We start from the raw sequence: 19,837 nt of genomic DNA on the forward strand, positions 1-19,837 counted from the left end.
TATTTGTTTTCACAACTGATTTCCATCATCACTACTTGAATGTGTTGCTCAGACTTTAGTTTTCTATGTTGTGTTTTGTGTACTGTTGTTTGTTTGTTTGTTTGTTGGTCTTTTTTTAAGCCATGGTGTTGTTAGTTTGTTTTCGACTTATGAGTTTGGATGTTCCTTTGATATCATTAGCCACCCTTTTTGCTCCGTTGTCAATCTTCACTGAACTAGTACACATTTATGTGAAGGGGCCATCTGAAGCCCGTCTCCGGGTGCGGGATTTTCTCGCTGTGATGAAGACCCATTGGTGGTCTAGGGCTGTTTTCTGCTCTTTGGTCGGGTTGTTGTATCTTTGACATATTCCCCATTTCCATTCTCAATTTTACTAGAATAATATTCATCATGTACGTTGGACAACTAATATTTGTCTAGAATAATATTTATCAGGCACGTCGGAGAAGTAATGTTTGTCTAGAAAAATAATCATCCTTAGGTACGTTGGAGAACTAATGTTTGTCTAGATTAATCATCATCAGCTACGTTGGACACATAATGTGTGTCTAGAATAATATTCATCATGAACGTTGGACAACTAACATTTGTCTAGAATAATCGTCATCAGGTACGTAGGACACCTAATGTTAGTCTTGAATTATCTTCACCAGGTACATTGATGACCTAATGTTTGTTTAGAATAATCATCATCAGGTATTTTGGACACATAATGTAAGTCTAGAATAATCTTCATCAGGTACTTTGGACACATAATGCTAGTCTAAAAAAATCTTCATCAGGTACTTTGGAAACATAATTTTAGTCTAGAATAATCTTCATGAAGTATTTTGGACACATAATGTTAGTCTAGAATAATCTTCATCAGGTACTTTGGACACATAATGCTAGTCTAGAATAATCTTCATCAGGTACTTTGGACACATAATATTAGTCTAGAATAGTCTTCATCAGAAACTTTGGACACATAATGTTAGTCTAGAATAATCTTCATCAGGTACTTTGATGACCTAATGTTTGCCTAGAATATTCACCATCAGGTATGTTGAAGACCTAATGTTTGTCTAGAATAATCTTCATCAGGTTCGATGGAGAACTAATAAGTGTCAATAATAATCATATCATCATTACTTTGATGACCTAATGTTTGTCTCAAATAATCATCATTATTCAGGTACGTTGGAGAACTAGTGTTTGTTTATTTATAATCTTCATCAGGTACTTTGGGAACCTAATGTTTGTCTAGAATAATGTTCATCGGGTACTTTGCAGACCAAATTATTGTCTAGGATAATCTTCACCAGGTTCCTTGGAGAACTAATTATTGTCTAGAATATTCATCACCAGGTACGTTATACACATAATGTTTGTCTAGAATAATCTTCATCAGGTACGATGGAGAACTAATAAGTGTCAAGAATAATCATCATCAGGTATTTTAGAGACCTAATGTTTGTCTAGAATGATCATTACCAGGTACTTTAGAGACCTAATATTTGTCCAGAATAATCATCATCAGGTACGTTAGACACATCATATTGTCCAAAATCGTATTCATCGTGCACATTGGACAACTAACATTTGGCTAGAATAATCTTCACCAGGCACGTTGGATCCCTTATGTTTGTCTAGAATAATCTTCATTAGTTACTTTGATGACCTAATGTTTGTCTCAAATAATCATTATTAGTTAGGTACGTTGGAGAACTAGTGTTTGTTTATTTATAATCTTCATCAGGTACTTTGAGAACCTAATGTTTGTCTAAAATAATGTTCATCGGGTACTTTGCAGACCAAATTATTGTCTAGGATAATCTTCACCAGAATCGTTGGAGAACTAATTATTGTCTAGAATATTCATCACCAGGTACGTTAAACACATAATGTTTGTCTAGAATAATATTCATCATGTACGTTAGACAACTAATGTTTGTCTAGAATAATCTTCCAAAGGCACATTGGACACTTAATGTTTGTTTAGAATGGGAATTATAAAGTACGTTGGACAGCTAATTTTTGTCTAGAATAATCTTCCCCAGGCACGTTGGACATCTAATGTTTGTCTAGAATGAGAATCATCAGTTACTTTGGTGAGCAAATCTTTGTCTAGAATTATCATTATCATTTACTTTGGTGGCCTAATGTTTGTCTAAGATGATCACCATCATGTTCTCTGGGGAACTAATTACTGTCTAGAATAATCATCATCAAGTATGTTTGAGAACTAAACGTTTGTCTAGGATTATATTCATCGGGTACGTTGGAGACCTAATGTTTGTCTAAAATAATCTTCATCAGGTACGATGGAGAACTAATTAGTGTCTAAATTAATCATCATCAAGTATTTTAGAGACCTAATGTTTGTCTATAATGATCATTATCAGGTACGTTAGAGACCTAATATTTGTCCAGAATAATCATCATCAGGTACGTAAGACACATCATGTTTGTCTAAAATAGTATTCATCGTGCACGTTGGACAACTAGTATTTGGCTAGCATAATCTTCACCAGGCACGTTGGACACCTAATGTTTGTCTAGAATAATCTTCATCAGTTGCTTTTAATAACCTAATGTTTGTCTAGAATAATCATCATCAGTTACTTTGGTGACCTAATGTCTGTCTAAAATAATCATCATTAGTCAGGTACGTTGGAGAACTAATGTTTGTTTAGAATAATCTTCATCAGGTACTTTGAGAACCTAATGTTTGTCTAGAATAATGGTCATCGGGTACTTTGCAGACCTAATTATTGTCTAGAATAATCTTCCCCAGGTTCGTTGGAGAACTAATTATTGTCTAGAATATTCATCACTAGGTACGTTATACACATAATGTTTGTCTAGAATAATATTCATCATGTACGTTGGACAACTAATGTGTGTCTAGAATAATCTTCCCCAGGCACTTTGGACATCTACTGTTTGTCTAGAATGGGAATCAACAGTTACTTTGGTGGCCTAATGTTTGTCTAGGATGATCACCATCATGTTCTCTGGGGAACTAATTCCTGTCTAGAGTAATCATCATCAAGTATGTTTGAGACCTAAAGTTTGTCTAGAATAATATTTATCGGGTACGTTGGATACCTAATGTTTGTCTAGAATAATCATCATCAGGTACGTTGGAGAACTAATTATTGTTTAAAATAATCTTTATCATATACGTCAGTGTCAAGACTTATTAGAACTTGTTTTGAAATAAGAGAAAATTTGCATTCCAGAAACTAAATATACATGTAGTAGTGATGTAATTTTTTTTTATGTATTAGAGAGGGTTAATATTCTATTTTATTTATTTCAAACACCATCTGGTATGGAGTAGAGTTAACTCATCATTTATTTTTAATGTAATATATCTTAGAAATTACTGTATAATTAATACTATATATATATATATATATATATGTATGTGCTCGGAAACGGGCCCTTTAATTGGATTCAATAAATATTCTTATTCTTATTCTTACGTTGGAGCACTTATTATTATCTAGAATAATCATCATCGGGTACGTCGAAGAACTAATGTTTGTCTAGAATAATCGTCATCATGTACGTTGGAGAACTAATATTTGTCTGGAATTATCATCACCAGGTACGTTGGTGACGTAATGTTTGTCTGGAATAATCATCATCAGGTATGTTTTAGACCTAATATTTGTCTTGAATTATCTTTATCAGGCACGTTGGGGAACTAATGTTTGTCTATAATAATCATCATCAGGTCCGTTTGAGACCTAATTATTTTCTAAAATAATCATCACCAGGTACGTTGGAGACCTAATTATTGTCTAGAATAATCATCACCAGGTACGTTGGACACATAATGTTTGTCTAGAATAATATTCATCAGGAACATTGATGACCTAATATTTGTCTAGAATTATGATCACAAGGTACTTTGGTGACGTAATTTTTGTCTAGAATATTCATCATCAGGTACGTTGTAGACCTAATGTCTGTCTAGAATTATCATCATCAGGTACGTTAGACACATTATGCTTGTTTAGAATTATTATCATCAGCTACGTTAGACACATAATGTTTGTCTAGAATTATCATCATCAGGTACGTTAGAAACATAATATTTGTTTAGAATAATCTTCATCAGGTACGTTGGAGACATAATGTTTGTCTAGAATTATCACCATCAGGTACTTTAGAGAACTAATGTTTTGTCTTGTATAATCATCATCAAGAAGGTGAACACCTAATGTCTAGAATAGTCTTCATCAGGTATGTTGGAGACCTTATGTTTGGAAAGTGCAGAGACATATGTAAACATCAAATCTATGTAGAGCCTCAAATATGTGTCCTTTCCGCAGATTCTTTATGGCATTATGGACCTGAGAAATCTATGTTCATTTCAACAAGTTATGAACTGTATTTTGTGTTGATGTCATTATTATCTTTTATTTGTCTTTGTATATTATCTACTTTACTGTTTAGTCTATTTTTGGTAATATCCTCTTGGCGTGGCTCGGTACTTATACATCTCGCCATTGTGTTATTGTGCTATCGTCATTTTTTTGTATTCTTGTCTTTCATTTTTGCTTATGTGGTTTGTCTATATGCCATTTTGTTTTTCTTTGTTTGCATATGTTTTAGAGTGATTAAGATTAGAACACATTGTTGACTGTTTATTTTTGACATTTTTACCTATTATGTCTGTTTGTTTTGTTCACACATTGTATGCGACTGTCATATAAGTGAGAGGTTTAGCTAGCTATAAAAAAAGGTTTAGTCCACCATTTTCTACATAAGGAAATGCCTGTACCAAGTCAGGAATATGACAGTTGTTTTCCATTCGTTTGATGTCTTTGAGCTTTTAATTTTGCAATTTGATAAGGGACTTTCCGTTTTGAATTTTCCTTAGAGTTCGGTATTTTTGTTATTTTACTTTTATTCAAAACGTTTTCGAGGAAATATTTTATCTGTCACAATACGACTGTGGTATTCAAATAAGAAGAGCCCAGTGAATCCCATTGAACAGTTAATGCGTGTTAAACTATGTACCTAGGGGGTTCGACAGTGAAAAAGGAGCCTTGGTATGTGGGGCGAGAAGCTGGAGTCAGAAGGAAGGGACCAAGGAGAGATTCGCATGGAACTGAAAGAAGAGAGGCTAAAAGCTTTTCGCAAATTAAAAAAAAGTGTAAAAAACTACAATCCCGTCCCCTTTTCCCCGATTGTGACTTACCGAATTAGACTTATCACCGGGTTTGTACTTACATGAGCAGCACGACAGTATCTGCTTACCCTTCCGGAACATCTGAGATCACCTCGAGTGTTTGTTGGGGTTCGTGTTTCTCAGTCTTTAGTTTTCAATGTTATGTTTAGTGTACTATTGGTTGTCTGTTGGTCAGTTTCTTTTTTAGCCATGGCGTTGTCAGTTCATTTGCGACATAGGAGTTTGAATGTTCACTTGGTATATAATTCGCCTCTCTTCTATACTTTTTTTTCAGTTATTAGTTAACCTTATTATCAAGTTTTTATTCATTCCTAAATCAAAGACATAGTTTATTTTGCGCAAACAGTCATAATATTAAAGACATAATAGGTAGTGGTCGTCGTCAAATAAGTAAAGAAGTCTTGAAAGTCAAACAACCGGAAAAAAGATTTTGCGTCTTTTTATTATTCTGTTGTAAGTTGGATTGTGAGCTTTGTGCTGACCTTATGGTTCAAACCAACCCAATAAATATATACAAGTCTAAATTGAAAACAACGTTCAAACCTATGATTGCGTTGGATAAAAACCGCAATTTTTTAACGTGTGCATGCAAAACAAATTTCTTGGTAGAGGGGTCTAAATACAGCACAAACAACATTTTCCAAAAGACCAAAAGAGTGAAAAAGTATATTTTAACAAAACGCATTTGACTAGCAGGTCGAACAACGGATGTTCTTAAACCCTGCTGATTGCCATTGGCGATTGCCAAATAAACGGATCACCAGATGTAACAAAATGGATCTTAACTATTAATTCAATACCTAACAGAAAACAATAAACTTGCGGAAAAGATGGTGTACCGCAAACAAAAGGTGCAAAAATTAGTACACCATATCCGGATTTCGACAATTAATGTCTCTTAAGTAATGTTAGGAATCGAAACGGTATTTGGAAGGCCATATAACATATGTTTATTTGGCAATCGAATATAATGCAAGCTCAAACAAAAAAAATATAAACAAGTCTAAATTGAAAACAACGTTCAACAGTTTGTTATTATGTTCTGTTGTTACACAACGGTCTTAGAATATGTTATGGCTGAGCGTTTTAAACACGCCGTACTATACACGTGCCTGTTCCAATTTACGTCACATTACTAAAGTCTTCTTTATAAAAAAGACACGGATGGGAACAAAGAGCTGTTATGACGTCACGGGACACAAATATGAGGAAAGGGCCACATATTTGAGTGTCATGCCGTCATAGGACACAGATCTAAGGAAAGGAAACAGATAATAAGCAGGATGTAGACAGTCACTGAAGTAAGTATATACTGGAATAACCGTAACTGAATTTACTTGTCCTTGTGGCGTGTTATCTTTCTGTAATAAAATGATAAGATGAACTGCTTAGTTGAATATATAGTAGGGCTAGCGTTAGGTTTATCTAAGAAGTGGAATATGAGTTCAGTTTATATACAGCTTTTGTATTTCTCTCATGCTTTCTATGCAGGTAAATAGAACAGGTTTATAAATGCTATTCAATAAATGAATAGTCGTTACATATATTGATTCTTATTAACCATAATATATGCTTCCTCTGTAGTAACAACATAAATAGAACCAATTGTTCTGCACCAGATGCGCATTTCGACAATCAATGTCTCGTCAGAGATGCTCGTAACTAGGTTTTCATTTTAATTACTATTAATGTCAAAATAGTCGTTTAATATATCGATTATAGAACAGGTTTTTAATTAATAAGGAAAAAGTAATTTCATATGTTGATAATAGAACAGGTCTTTAATAGTTATCAATGAAGGAACAGTCCTTTCATATACATGTTAATGATAGAACAGGTCTTTAATAAGCATTAATGAAGGAACAGTCCTTTCATACAGATGTTGATGAAAGCATAGGGTTTTAATGTTTATCAATGAAGGAATAGTTCCTTCATATAAATGTTAATGATAGCACATGTCTTTAATGTTTACGTTATGAAGAAAAATTCTTCCATATACATGTTAATGATGGAACGCTACTTTACCTCAATGACTAGTTCGGTGCCATGGCAGGACAAAATGATCATGTCATTATTTCCAGAAAGCAGTGACAGTAAAATTGACACAGAAACACTTACATTGTGAAGAAGAAAAAATTATTTGCACATATTGTGTTGTAACTTAAAGCAAAATGTGTATGGCGTTTGTTTTTGAATATTTGATTGAAAATACTTAAAGATTGTTATTTTTTCCGCTTATTAATAAAATAAATCCCCAACATTTTGATAAATTAAAATCTAAGTTTCGAAAATATAAAGTCCCATACTATTTAACAATATCTCAAATGTCAGTGTGATTTTTTTCTGACTTTTTTCTGGATTTTCTTTTTCCTTGATTATTTTCATGAGCGGACTCTGAATTTCTGGTTAAAGGCTTTTTCATTATTTACGTCATGTGGTACTAAAGCTGAGGGATCGATGTCTTTGATGACATTTACACTGTCGACTGGGTTTAAAAATTGGCGGAGGAGGAGCTGGAAGATAGGCCACTGTCTGGGACTTGGCTGGAACTCGGCTGACGATGAGGAGGCAGTTCTGCTGGCGAAGTAGTAGGTACCGCTGTGGATAGTACCCTCCTGTTCGTTCAAGTTGGCTGACTATTAAGTAGGTTGGAGATGTGCAGAATGTGATCACAGCACCAGGCCTCTGCAGGCTTTCCTGGTCCTCGAAGGTGTAAGGTAGCCAGTGTACTTCTTTGCGGGCTCCATGTGTTCATCTGCAAGACTGCCTGCTATGGTACTGTCGTAAATCCTAGCCAGCTAACCTGTCTCAGCCAGGGCAAATAAAGGCAACAGTAGTATACCGCTGTTCAAACTTGTCCTTAAACTGCAGAGACAAAAATAGAAAACAAATATCAGTACATTTGAAAGTTATATGTAGAAATAAACATTTTGGAATTTGAAAATGTTCAACAAAATTCAGATTGCATGTAATGTCAATGATATGCTCACACTAGCTGGTGTATCCTTCCTGTGATGTATGATGTGAGGCTTCTACGTCGAGAGTCGAGTCTTCTGTGTGTGGTACCATTTCGGCATTGAATAATCTGCAATGACAGAAATCAAATCAAATAATTCGTAAAATTATTGATATGTTCATTTACAGCAATGTATACTTCTAATTAAAACCTGACTCAGCAGCCTTTCCCTCCCATAGGTGCCTCCTTAATGCCTTGTCTTTGTACTATTTGTCCTTTATGTCATACAGTAGCTTCCAACTCTCCGCCCAGCGAGCGATTGCCTCCTCCTGTGTCTCTGTGAAGATGTATGGTACTTCAGGGGTGGGTTCTTATTCGTGGTCTTGCTTTTCCATTTGTCGCCTTTGTCCACTTGAGGTTTGGACTTGGACTTGTCTGCAGGGAAGGCAGGGGAAGCTGACTCATCTGAAAAGATACCAAATGGAAATATTTTTTCAGTACATGCAGGAAGACAATGTTACGGAATATATAACAAAATCAATAACTCCTAGTCCTCATCTATACCAGAAATGAGTTATAAATATTTACCTTCATCCGATGATTTGGCATGTCTGTTACGAAAATAGGGAGAGGGTAAATGCTGTCGAGACTCTTGGAAGTGTTGAGAATACTTCCTAGACTGCTGAGGAGACCTTTCAGACCGCTGACGACCCTTGAGACCCTCTGGAGACCTCTCTGGAGTTTTACTTTGACAAGGACTGACATCTTGGATTTCTTCCCCCTTTTCTCTCTGGTTGGAGACTCAGTGCTGTCTTCTTTGACCTTTTAATCCTCAGCTTTCCTTTTCTGAGTTTTATATTTCCTCTTCCCTCTGCCTCTCTCATTGCCTTGGTGGTATGTTAAAGTTAAATTAAATTTGAAAATAGAGTTGAAATGTATTGTATGTGCTGCTCCCGATAATCTCCGATCAGCAATTGAATTTCCCACTGTCGAGCGAAGGTTATATACACCAGCAGGTCACGTGACGCCTTTATGACCTAGTTCGAACGCATCGTACTCTCGTTACGACATCGTGTAGTCATCGTGTACCTTCGTGTGTCCAGCGGGTAAACAGCTGAATTAAAGTTCACATCTTTGTGTTGCCTTCATGTGTGGTTGGGGTGTCATCGTGTGAACTTCTGTAGAAATCGTACTTTCTTTATTTGTTTATTGGCTGTTGACCAAGTTCGGGGCCATCTTCGCGCGAAATTCAAAATTCCATAATGGAATTGCCATCTGTTGTAAATGTCCCGAGAGTGTGACACCTGCATTTTCTTAAATCATCGGAAATGTTAATCTATTGTCCTCTTTATGTTGTATCAGCAAAAATTATTGAAAAAAAATATTTTGTAACTATATGAAAATTTATTATGTATTTGATTCAGCAAAATAACTGGAATTCAATGATTTTTTCCGGTTCATTTATTGTTAGGGAATAATCTGTAAGGCTATATTTTCAAAATTTGATCACAGCAAATTTCAATCATATTTTCACGCGAGTACCAAAATACTGGCTACTGGGAAGGTGATACCCTCGGGAACTAATAATCCACCAGCAGAGATATTGACCCTGTGATAGTAAATAAAGGAAACAGTAGTATACCGCTGTTCAACAGTCATAAATCGATTAAACGAAAACAAATCCGGTTCACAAACCAAAACCGAGGGAAACACATCAACTATAAGAGGAAAACAACGGAACAGCAGAACTCTGAACTGCAAAAAAAACAAACGTCAACATACATAGATTGGAGCATTAATGGTACCAATTTTACTGCAGCAGATGCGCATTTCGAGAATAAATCTCTCTTCAGTGATGGTCGAGGGCGAAATATTTAAAAACAAAACCTTAACTTATACCAAAGTTGAAGGACTGATGAAACCAAAACGGACCTAAAGTATAACCACGCCCGGACATGGAATTAGAGCTTTGCAGAAGGGAGGTTTATCCTTGATTTCAAATGATTTTCAAAATTTGATAACAGCAAATTTCAATCAAACAATATCAGTATTTTTATTCCAGTACCGAAGTACTGACCTTTGGGCATGTAATACCCTCGGGTCTTGCAGTCCATCATCAGAGGTATCGAGCCAGTGATAGTTATAACATTAATGGTACTAACTGTACTGCACCAGATGTGCATTTCGACAATAAATGCCTCTTCAGTGATGCTCGAGGCCAAAATATTTAAAAAACCAAAACGTATACAAACGTTGAAGATCAAACCAAAAGACCTAAAGTATAGCCAAATCTGGACAAAAAATTAGCCCTTTGCAAGTGGAAGATGTATTCCTTAATTCTTCATAAAGTTATTTTGTTTGAGTGTACATGGTGTATGCAAAATCTGTGTATTGTTTAAATGTTAATAAAAGGGGCTGTGTAGATTTTATTTAGATGTAAAGTCTGAAAACGATAATAGCTTATATATCACAAATAACAACGAAGCAATACGCCATACAATGATACAATCGCAGAAGAAGTTAGTGGAATCGTGCCGACTTCTGACACCACTGTAATTTTTTTTTATGTGTGTGGGTGAACTATATTACCTGTATATAATAATTCCAGGCTTGAGTCATAAGGTCATCTAGCTGATCGCTCGTCTAAAGTGGGGATGTCCGATATCGATAACATCTGGTTAGTGACTGTCATATAAACAAAGGGAAATCCCGTTATTCCTTAACATGACGTAGTAATCTTCCGAATGTACTTTAGTACACAGTAAAGCTAAGAGAATGAAGTTCCAAGTAAACTGGTTTTCAGTACAGCACTTTACTTATCATCCGGAAACTACACTTTTGACGGACGAACGAAAGAATGGACGGACATGTGCAACACTATATACCTTCTCTTGGAGGCGACGGTGTTTCGAATGAAATAAAAGCCCTCAATAAGAAACGAAGCATTATCATGTTTATCCCGGTTTGAAAAACAAAAACCAATAAGACGATACCGAGCGGTCACCAAATACACTTATGTAGCAAAAAGTAAAATCACAAAAATACTGAACTCCGAGGAAAATTCAAAACGGAAAGTCTCTAATCAAATGGCAAAATCAAATGATAAAACACATCAAACGAATGGACAACAACTGTCATATTCCTGACTTGGTACAGGCATTTTCAAATGTAGAAAATGATGGATTGAACCTGGTTTTATAGCGCTAAACTTCTCACTTGTATGACAGTCGCATCAAATTCCGTTACAACGATGCGTGAACAAAACAGACACACTAGGTAAACCAGTCAATATTCAATTAACCACCCTCTTTCACTAGCTTTCTAACAAATTGAGCTTATTGTTTGTGTCATATATGTGCATGTTGGAGGACTCGTTTACATATATATAGTGATCACAGAGTTCCTTGTTTGCAGAAAAACTCTAACTGTTTTTGGTGTAACCATGGCAACACTGTGTATTTATTTGATACAAAATATTGCAAAATGGGTGAAAATGTCACGGTCCAAATACTAGTAAGGACGTTTTCTGAAATCATTGACATGTATCTATTAAGAGATCAAATAAAAATCATATGCATTTCATCTCCTTTTACCTTAACATTTCATCGAACAGTTCCGGCGAATAAAACGGTTAGTAAACATTACAATAATTGCTGGACCTATGACCGGTATTAATATGAAAATACTGACCGTAAGATAGAAAATACCCCATAAAACATGCAAAACGTTATCTTAATGTTCATATAAACACACGTCGGATGCTATACTATTCTTCAGTTATCTTAAAAAAATAATTTTATTGCACAATAGTTTTCATATTCACAAACTTCAAAAATGCGAAACACACTCATAACTGTGTATTGCTACCTTAAGCTAGAGGCTGTCAACACGACAGTAAAGCAGGTGCCCGTTACATATATGAGTGTCACTGTTAAAGCAATCAACGACCATCTTGAATAGCAAGAGTGAAACTCGTCAAAATTAAACTCCATTTTTAAAAAGGATTGGTTTTGTAATCCTTGATAGGAAGAGCACAGTCTATAACATATTATAAACTATATGAAGATGATACTGTAAATAGACTCTAACTGACTAATGTTGTCATTTTATGTTTAAAACTATTGACTGTAAGATAAGCTTTATGCTAATCTTGTATCATTAGTTACATACAGGAAATTATATTACAGTTGCCAACGGAGCATGTCCAAACGGTTGGTTAAGTCATGGACTGTCCTGTTATTTCTATAGTAAAACAAGTGTAGACTTTGCGGATGCTATGGTGAGTATCATTAACCATATTTACAATAGATCCATAGTTGATGAAATTAAATGTCATTCATATATAACTAGACGAGCTGCTTGCGAATTGGAACAGGCACACATACGTATAATATACCAATGTTAGTACGTGCTTCTTGGAAAGTCCTGCATCCAATAAACATGGAACAGGCACGCATACATATAATATACCAATGAAAGTACGTAATTCTTGGCCGGAAAGACATTAATCAAGTAAGCACGGAACAGCTAGTCATACGTATTATATACCCCAAATGTTAGTACGTTTGTCTTGAAAGACCTTCATCAAGTACACATGGATCAAGAACACATATATATATATTCCATACAAAGGTTATTACGTGTTTCTTGATAGACCTCCATCAAGTAAGCATGGATCAGCAACACATATATATACCGTATATCGGGTTTTTTTCGCGTCGGCTTTTTTTCGCGATTTCATGACAAAATGTGCAGGTTAAATTTTCACTGTGTATAATTTTCGCTGAATGGGAAAATACATGCGAAAATACAATTGTTTATCATTGTTAAGATGTGAATAACACACAATTGATTGACCGACAGATAATCGATCACAAATAAATACGAGTAATACAAAAGAAATTACACAATTTAGAGAACTTTTAAGGAACGTAAATTATGAGCATAGGGGGCATGCTACAAATAGAAATCTGATCAATACAGATATACAAATATCCGTATCCAGGCACACATACGTAACATATACCAATGTTAGTACGTGTTTCTGGGAAAGACCTTCATCAAGTAAACATGGAACAGGCACACTTTCTTATAATATACCAATGTTATTGTGTGCCTCTTGGAGAGTCCTGCATCAAATAATTATATGGTCATGACCATATACGTATACTCATATGATCTGACCATACACGTATGGTCGGACCATATAAGTATATACTCATTTGGATATTAACGAGCCGGACCATATGAGTATTTTTTCTTCTTTCCCCGGTATTTAGATAATTTATTTTTTCAAATGGTTCTAAATTTTACCTATTTTCGCTTAATTGATGTGTTTTTGTTCCTATTCATACGATCTTACAATAATAGTAGTTCATACAACAAAAAAATATAGGAACAGCACGTTTGAACTACAGTGATTGTATAAATAGGAGCATGAACGCATTAAAGTTTATTAGATAACTAAAAATAATTTAAGATATAAAAAAAAGATATTTACTAAAATCAAATTAAAACATCACAATAATGGAAAATAAAGGTGAAGTTACAGTGCTCCAAGTACCTGTGAGTTAAACAGTTGACTTCTTGTTAAACGGTACATTTAAATATTTCTTAAAGTTCTGTTCCAAAGTCAAAATCGACACATATTGTGTTTCGTAAGGACAAGTCGAAAATGACCATGTAAAATGCTTTTACTTAAATTTTGATTTGAGTAAAATTAACTTTATTTCATTAATCATGTAACAATGTAATAATCGCAATCAAAAACTCTTAATTAATGACACCTTGATGGTTCGTACTTAATGCAACGTCCATCGTATTAAACACCCGGACTATACGCGTATGGTCGGACAATATGAGTATATACGCATATGGTCATGACGATAGGCGTATGGCGCAAATACGTATCATACGTAAAAATCTATTTTATTTTTAGAAATTTTCCTGTGATAATATAAACGTCACAAAAAATACGTCACTTTTTGTGACGTAAATCTATTCATGTGACGCAGAGTTTATATTTAGTTTGTGGTGTACTGGTGTGTACAAGGGAGGTGTCCGTTGTTATTCTGTGGTTTACATGTTGTAATGTACTATTATATCATTTATTTATGTATTTCTCTGTGCTGAGTGTTCTTGCATTTATTTGTACTGTATTCCTGTCACGTAGTGTTGTCATTTTAGCGGTATTTTTAACATTGCCATATAAGCGGGAGGTTTGGCTAGCCATAGAACCAGGTTCAACCCACCATTTTTCTTATGGTAGTTGTTATCAGACAGTCCGTTTCTATGTATGTATGTTGGCGTTTGCTTTTGTTGTAGTTCAGTGTTTCTGTTGTCCGTTGTTTTCATCTTATAGTTGATGTGTTCCCTCGGTTTTAGTTTTTTACCCGGATTTTGTTTTGCTTAATCGAATTATGACTATTGAACAGCGGTAAACTACTGTTGCCTTTATTCATACACCAATGTTAATACATGTTTCTTGGAAAGACCTTCATCAAGTAAGCATGGAACAGGCACACATACGCATCATATACCAATGCTAGTACGTGTTTTTTTGGAAAGACCTTCATCAAGTAACCTCGGTTCCACTGGTTCCTGGGCAGAAAGTAACCTCAGTACCACTGGTTCATATTCAGATAGCAAAATCGGTGTCTGCCAGTGGAGAGGAAAATTACCGAATAATGTCACAAACACAGTTTTTATAACACGCAATCCATATTTTGTTAGCATTTCTAAATGAGAAAAAACACCGACCAGATAAGGTTGTAAAAAAGTTAAAATAGCAACTTTATTTGCAGGTTTTTTGCAAACACATTGATGCAGCGTTAGTTGAGATAGAGTCTGATGATGAAAACAAATTTATACAAAACAGTCTGAAAAACATTACATTTAAAGGTAGTATAACATTTTCACATTTCGTAGGTATGTGTGGAAGGGTCCATTCCTTGATAAGGGCATACATTGTTTATCGTCAAGGTCTTTGATAAGGATTGTTGCTCTATGGTTGATTAAATTTTGTAATTAAGATAACTGTCTAGCAAGTTGTTTTACATATTTTGATTGCCTTATTGCATGTTTCATCGTGTAGTTTTTCAGTTGGTGTCACTAGAGACTTTTCAATGCCACGTCCAGATTTTGGTTTTGCTGGCGTCTGGGTACTCTCGATTTCAGCTAAATCACCATTCGTGCATTCACATTGCTTATGTCCTGATTCACCACAATTCCGACATTACCAGTCATTGTGACATTGCGATGCACGATGGCCTGTTTATATGCATTTATTGCATTTTCAATTGCTTTCATCTGATCTGTATAGTGCAGTCGCTCTATATTTACCGATATGTATGTTTTGGAAGACAGGTTCCTCTAATGGGCCTTAACATTATTATAATTCTATCGCCGTTTGGCAGCTTGTTGACATATTCGGACATGCCAGTTTGACAGCTTGTTAACATATTCTGACATCGGAGTCTTTCTCTGAAATGATTTAGAATAACACACTTTGTGCGTTGATGCTTTGGCTAACTCGGCTGTGTATTTTTATATGTTAGATTAAGTTGTTTTATGTAATGTATCCGTTTTTATTCTGTAGTTAGTCCCCACTTCAGTTTTATCATGTATATCTATTATGTAGTCATTTTATAAAATTTACTGTTTGCAAAATTATAAATTATTCTAAATAATAAGGATGTTCTTGTCCCAGGCAGAAAACCCTGGCCGTGTAAGGCGCAACTTTTTGGAAGTTTTGGTCCTCGGTGCTTTTCGGCTTTGTACTTGTTTTGGCTTTCAAGCTTTTTTCATCTGAGCGTCACTGGATGGTCTTGTGTGGACGAGACGCACGTCTGGCGTATTGAATTTTAAGCCTAGTACATTTTGTTAGCTATTATTCGTGTGTTTCTTTGTCCTATATGTTCTCCCATTTATTTGTATTGTGGTCCTGTCATGTGATGTTGTCGTTTTGGTGTTGTGTTTGACGTTGCCATTAAAGCGGGAGGTTTGGCATGCCACAAAACCAGGTTCAACCCACCATTTTTTTCTTAAAATGTCCTGTACCAAGTCAGGAAAATGGCCATTGTTATATTATAGTTCGTTTCTGTGTGTGTTACATTTTTAATGTTGTGTTTTTGTTGTGTCGTTGTTCTCCTCTTATATTTGATGCGTTTCCCTCAGTTTTAGTTTGTAACCCGGATTTGTTTTTATCTCTATCGATTTATGAGTTTCGAACAGCGGTATACTACTGTTGCCTTTATTTTGTACCCAATCCAGCGCTCTAAGTATCTGTTCCATCATCTGCTCAGAGTGGTACATCCTTGACGTGAATTATCTGTATGAACTAACTCTTTGATTCTGTAATAGACTGATACTGAATTGCCACGTGGTCCCAAACCATCAGACATAATCAGATCTCTTTCCTTGTCTTCATCTAGGTAGGTCCGCAATAGTCCACGGATTATTTTATACTTCAGTTTAGAACTACTTTACTAACAGCTTCATAAATACTGGCGTAACTGAAAAGAGAGAATAAGATTCTTCAGACTTGGGTCCTCTTTTGGAAGGAATCAGCATTAGACACCATATTGGGAGTTTCTTTAGTATTTTTTACTTTGCAATTTTTTGATTTCCTTACGAAATAATCAGGTCAGGTTTGAAATGTTTCATAATTTATAAATAATCAGATTCAAATTACTTTCTTGGTGACTACAATTTAAATCAAGTGGAAAACGTATATTTTAGCGGACAGTTAACATACCCGTTACTGTAGTCAGAGGTCGTAATTTCAGTTCAGGTACACACTGTCTATATTTAAGAGTCCTTTAACGTGTACCGGGCAAACAATGGATTCGTACCCAAATAAATCAGAATTTAAAGTGTTAAAATACCACAACCAGTAGTCCTATATAAATCATTTACAACACCTCAAATGAATGCACAGTGCAATAATTACATAGCACGAGCACATACAGATAAATGCACCTTTCACTTGGAACAAACACAAAGCACGTAGCTAAAACACTCATGTGTCCGAAGCGCTTTGCTGGACTTTCCTTCATCAGGAACCCTCAAAGACAAATATCTGAAAGCCAATTGTGTATAACAACCGAGACAGTTGAAGAGCTTTATGACAAAAAAGGACCTTAGAATAATAGCCAAATCCATATCAGGTCAACTTTGCCTGGGGGAGTTGAAACTTTAGATTGTAAATAATTTCGAAATTCATAACGGACAATTTGAGAAAGGTATCTTATAAATCATATTAGTACCGAAGTACTGATTACTGAGCTATTGCTATCCTCGGAGTTAGATGCGTTTATCTGATACAATAGGCTGTAGTACTGTATTTTGTTATGTGATTATTGTAAGATGACCTCTTTTTCATAGTTAATTAACATGGTAAGGTGCGTTTTCTAGATACTATATAAAATACGTCAACAGTATATGGTGTGTGGAATGATTGAAAGGCAAACATGTCAGTCTGGCAGGGTTCATCTGAACTTAATCCCATTTTTATCGTTCATAGGTCAATCACAGGGGTTTGTTACAATTTGCCGGGTTTACTATCTATACGAACCCCGAAAAAACACAAGGGAGGAAGCTCATTTGCGACGTTGCTTCGAATTATTGTTTCAAAATTTTTCTATGACTTTCACTAACTTTGTGACCTGAATAAATCTGTTCCCACTTGATTTATCTCTTCAATGACATATATGTATTCCCTTAAGTAACCTCTATAACCATAACTATAAAGTCATAGAAAAATTTTGAAACAATAATTCGAAGCAACGTTGCAAATGAGCTTCCTCCCTTGTGTTTTTTTCGGGCTTCGTATGGATAGTTAACCCGGAAAATTGTAACAAACCCCTGTGGGTCAATGTTAAGCTTTCTTGATTCGGGTCTTTTCCACAGATATTTTAAGCAACAATATTTGTTTATTGAATGATTGTGAGAGAGGGACAAAAGATACCAGAGGGACAGTCAAACTCATAGATCGAAAACAAACTGACAACGCCATGGCCAAAAATAAAAAGACAAACAGACAAATAATAGTACAGATGACACAACATAGAAAAGTAAAGACTAAGAAACACGAACCCCACCAACAACTGGGGGTGATCTCAGGTGCTCCGGAAGGGTAAGCAGATCCTGCTCCACATGTGGCACCCGTCGTGTTGCTTATGTTATTACAAATCCGGTAAATAGTCTAATTCGGTAGGTCACATTCGTGATAACGACATGTAATATATCGTTTGAAATTATTTTCTGCGCAATTCATTTGCTACATTGAGTTTGGAATAAGAAAGTTATAAAGGTCCAGGCAATTATTTCACAGTTCCACCCCATGGCTACTGGATTGGTCTAACAGACATTGAGATAGAAAATGAATGGAAATGGATTGAAAGCGGACACTCTGCGTCATACATCGATTGGAATCCTGGTCAACCAGATCTACGTCAGAGTGAAAACTGTGGAATACTTTGGTACAGTACTGGATTTACATGGCATGATGATTTCTGCTCGGACAATTTAGCCTTCTTCATCTGTGAAAAAGAGTAAGTATGAACAACGAAACATTGATTAATTGTTCCCTACATAACTTCCAGTTGTATATAAAAAAGGTATTCTGACATGTTGCAAACGGCTAAACAGTGTTACAACCCTTGATGAAGAGGCATCACCCGACTAACCAATTATGTATACATTGGTCTACGTTTAGCTGGATACTGCTAAACAGTGTTACAACCCTTTATGAAGAGGCATCCCCCGACTAACCAATTATGTATACATTGGTCTAAGTTTAGTGTGACGTTGTGACTTATATAAATATAACTGATGAATGCAGCCAAAAAACACACCTAGCAATTTCTTTTTGAATATTCAGACCGAGGACAGTTAGTTACTTTATCCTCCCGCTGGGTATTATTCATTTGAATGTTCTGCTAAATCACTAGAACTTTCATGCGGTCGTCGAGATTGTAGTCCGACTGTCTGAAGTGTTGGCTCACTAGGAGAGATTGTGGTCCGACTGTCTGAAGTACTGGCTCACTGGGAGATATGGCTTCTTTTTTTACAGCACTGGGTCGATACCTCTGCTGTTGGACTATCAGTCCCCGAGGGTATCATCAGCTCAGTAGTCAGTAATACGGTACTGACATGATTGATTCCAAACTTTTCTAAATTTGCCCGTTTATAAATTTTGAAATTGAAAGAAACTAAGGTTTCAACTCCCTCAGGCAAATTTGGCCTTAGAAGGATTTGGCTATTATTATAGGTCATTTTTTATTATATAGCTCTTCAACTGTTTCGGTTTTATACATCCTTGGCTATCAAATAATCGGCTTTAAGCGTTCCTGATGAAGGTAAATCCAGAAAAGCGCTTCGGACGCATTAAATTTACAACGTGTTGTTTTCATTTTTTATGATATATGGCTCCCATGCCATTTGAGGTGTTTGTGGAATGGTTGATTTAAGTCACCAACATATTGGAAGCAAGGATCAGTAGAACGATTCTGGATAAAAGAACTTAATGTCTTTCATTCAAATAGCATTAACAGAGAAAAATAGCTGATTTTTTCGCTGTATGCATCATTGGAATTTTGACTGTAATAATAAGATTGCGCTTATACTTTCCTTTTGACGCTTTGAGATGTACAAGTACGCACTCACTCGTTCAGTATTGAGTGTAGTTTATT

Source organism: Mytilus californianus, unplaced genomic scaffold (genome assembly GCF_021869535.1).
Source record: "Mytilus californianus isolate M0D057914Y unplaced genomic scaffold, xbMytCali1.0.p SCAF_1, whole genome shotgun sequence".
NCBI classification, from domain to species: domain Eukaryota; kingdom Metazoa; phylum Mollusca; class Bivalvia; order Mytilida; family Mytilidae; genus Mytilus; species Mytilus californianus.